The following is a 3,741-nucleotide window of genomic DNA, read 5'->3' on the forward strand; positions in this document are numbered from 1 at the left end:
AATAATGCATATAAAGTGCTTAGTAGTGCATCTGGAATAGACTAGGTATTGCTCAGTAATGTTAGCTTTTATAAGTACATTTTTTACATAATGTATAAAGAAAATCTAAAAGTAAACCAGTAAAAGCAAGAGTTGGTAAATAATGCCTCCAGGCCAAAGCCAGCCTGCCACATATTTTCACAAATAAATATTTTTTTTGTAACGCAGCCACATTCCTTCATTTATGTATTGTCTTCATGTGCTTTCACAGCAGCACTGAATAGCTGCAGTAGACTGCTTGGCCTGAAAAGTCTAAAATATTTACCATCTGGCCCTTTACAGAGTTTGCCAGGCCCCAGGTACGTGGAGAAGAAAACTAATTGGCTAAAAAAATAGCATTTGAAATATGCATGTGGCTATTTTCTAGTCAAAAACAAAAATAAGTGCTTGCTTTGGCAGCACATATACTAAAATTGGAATAATACAGAGATTATCATGGCCCCTGCAAAAGGACAACACGCATATTCTTGAAAAGTTCCAAATTTTTATTACCTATGGCTGATTCACGTTGATGTATGGCTAAAATCATCACAATATTGTAATTATCCTCCAATTAAAAATAAAATTTTTTAAAAATGAAAAAAACCCACAAAATCTATCAAGCACTCTCCCTCTCACATGATTTGGGGAAAAACTAACAGCACTGGCTCAGACTGATCTGAGGAGCAAAGTAGATAATCCAGACGAACAAGATGCAGACAACCAAGAAAACTCCACTGAACTACAGGCAATTGCTAAAACTTTCCCCACAGCAATGGTAAGAGAAGAAGTCTCTCCTACACCCTGAGACACACAGCAAAAAAATGAGAATGGCATTTAAGCAAAATTGTCCTTAATAACCAAGCTTTTCCCCCAAAGATAGCCTACACCATCTGAAAGACCCTAAAATTCACAGGCAGTTTTCAGTGTTTTTCTCAGATGACTGCTCAGAACTGACAAGTAAGTGCAGTCTTCTGATAGTAGTCACTCACTTGTTGAATAAGTGAATGAATAAAGGAATGATGCTTTCAGCCTATTAGTTGTCTAAATCTAGCCGTATTTTTTGAGATCTTTTTTCTTCCAGTTTTATTTATATATAATTGACATATAGCATTGTATAAATTTAAGGTGTACAGCATAATGATTTTATTTACATACATAATGAAACGATGATCACAATAAGTTTAGTGACAATCCATCGTGTCATGCAGGTAGAAAAATTTTTAATAAGTATTTTTTCCTTGTGATGAGAACTCTTAGAATTTGCTCTTAACAACTTTCATATATAACTTAAAGCAGTGTTGTTAATTCCATCGCTTTTCTTTTTTTGCCCTGCCAGGTGGCATGCAGGATCTTAATTCCCAGACCAGGAATTGAACCCATGCCCCTGCAGTGGGAACACTGAGCTTTAACCACTGGACTGCCAGGGAGGTCCCTACATTGTTTCCTAATGCCTGTTCAGTTCCAAATGTGTGTTGTCATTTGTCTAGCAGTTAAAGCATTCAATACCCCGAGATATTTCTTACTCTTTTCCCGGAACTGTTATTTAAATTATGTACTTTAATTTTTACGGACTTTTGCCAGGTCTCTACCTAGATTGTTAGTTCTTTTTTTTTTATTTTAATCTTTATATTTGGATATGGTTGTTTTACAATGATGTGTTAGTTTCAGTTATACAGCAAAGTGGTTCTGTTATACATATATCCATTCTTTTTCAGATTCTTTTCCCATATAGGTTATTACAGAATATTGAGTGGAGTTCCCTGTGTTATACAGTAAGCGCTTTTTGATTATTTTTAAACTTAAAAAAAATTTAATTTATCTTTGGCTGTGTTGGGTCTTTGGTGCTGGACTCAGATCCTCTCTGGTTGTGTTGCACGTGCTTCTCATTGTGGTAGCCTCTCTTCTTCCAGAGCATGGGCTCTTGGGCACAGTGACTTCAGTAGTTGTGGCACTCAGGCCCAGTATTTGCATCTCTCAGGCTCTAGAGTGCCGGCTTCAGAAGTTGTGGCTCATGGGCTTAGTTGCCCCGAGGCATGTAGGATTTTCCTGGACCAGGGACTGAACCCATTTCCCCTGATTGGCAGGCAGACTCTTAACAACTGGACCACTAGGGAAGTCTTTATTTATTTATTTATGGCCATGCCGCCCAGCTTGTGGGATTTAAGCTCCCCGACCAGGGACTGAACTCCAGCACTAGGCAGTGAGAGCACGAAATCCTAACCACTGGAACACCAGGGAATTCCCTGGTTATATATTTTGTATATAGGCATGTGTATATGTCAATCTCGAACTCCAAATTTATCACTCCCCCCAATATCTTTCCCTTTGGTAACTCTAAATTTGTTTTCCAAGTCTGTGAGTCTGTTTTTGTTTTGTAAATAAGTTCGTTTGCATCATCTTTTTAGATTCCACATGTAAGTGATACCATATATTTTTGTCTGACTTACTTCACTTAGCATGATAATCTCTAGGTCCATCCAAGTTGTTGCAGATGGCATTATTTCATTCTTCTTTATGGTTGAATAACATCCCATTATATATATATGTAGCTAGTGCCATTGAAAAGAAAATGGCAAGCAAGGACTTTTGTACCAAAAAATCTCACTTTCTTTTTTCAAGCAAGGTTTTACTAGGGCTCCTGATATAGCAGAGGGGAGTGAGACCAAACAAGTTTCCCTTGCTTGCTCTCTCCCTGACGGGGAAGAAAGTTTGTTCCTTATATGGGGTGAGGGTAGGGCTGTGACTAGCGTCCGACTGGAGGGGTGGCTTAGGTATTTGCCCACCCGTTAGGTGGTGGCGTGTGCAGGGCCATACACAGTACCCTACTTTTGCTCCCAACCATCTGCTTATGCTCCAGGCTCCTCAAAAGTGGAGGTTGGGGGGTTTTGCTGTCTTTGTATCTCAGGTCCAGAAATTGCCCTAACTGCCTATGTAGGCAGTTATTTTCAGTCCCATACAGTTGTTTTTTTTTTTTTTTTTTTTTTTTTCTGTATTTTGTTGCTCGAGGAGAGATGTATTCAGGTGCAAGCATTGTGCACTTCAGCAAAGGGTCCCAGTCCCAGCCTGTCTCATTTCCCACAAAAGACTCAACACCCTATTCTAAAGGGGTAAGGGGCCAAAGTTCTCTTCTGAAACTTCTTCCTCCTGGACAGAGGCTGCAGACTCTAGCCTGCCCAAGAGGTGTAGAAGTCCTTTGCTGACTGTTCCAAGCACCTACAGGGACCAGGGCCACTCTACTGGAATGGGCTGAATTCCTTGAGCCATCATGAGCCTTATTTCAAACTGCTGGAGCCTAAAAAACACACACTTAACCAACAGTTTCAATGAACAAGGGCTAATAGTAAAAAGGAAAACAACAACAACAGCCTTTAAAAGGCCTAGAAGGCCAAGGAACCAGGTTAACTTTGGGCTTTCTTAGCTGTTGACCAGACAAGGGAGGTGAAATTGCCCCTACAAAAATTATGAAGCCACTCTTCCTGGGCTTATATTTCCTTAATATTAACTTTTACATGTCCTATCCCATTGATCCAAGTGCAGCAGAAAGTATTAGTTATCACACAAACTCTACCTTGTTCCTCCAGAAGGTACTCAAGTGTCAGACTACTGGCAAGAACCACACCAGCCAAGGAAATGAGAGGTCCCGAGTCCTGTTAAGCATTCAGATAGAAGCCAACCCACTACATCATTTTACTTATCTGTTGATGGTGCCTGTCTTTTTTT

The 3,741-nt window shown here is 39.7% G+C and overlaps 1 non-coding gene across 1 annotated transcript; it reads left to right on the forward strand.

The window, feature by feature from the left end:
- The first annotated feature begins 422 nt into the window (after positions 1–422).
- Positions 423–526, forward strand: LOC145539989 (U6 spliceosomal RNA). Its single transcript, XR_014078126.1, has one exon. It is a non-coding gene; the product is annotated as a U6 spliceosomal RNA (small nuclear RNA).
- Positions 527–3,741: the final 3,215 nt, after the last annotated feature.

This window comes from Giraffa tippelskirchi, chromosome 2 (genome assembly GCF_054371585.1).
Source record: "Giraffa tippelskirchi isolate mGirTip1 chromosome 2, T2T-mGirTip1v1.2.pri, whole genome shotgun sequence".
Taxonomy (NCBI): domain Eukaryota; kingdom Metazoa; phylum Chordata; class Mammalia; order Artiodactyla; family Giraffidae; genus Giraffa; species Giraffa tippelskirchi.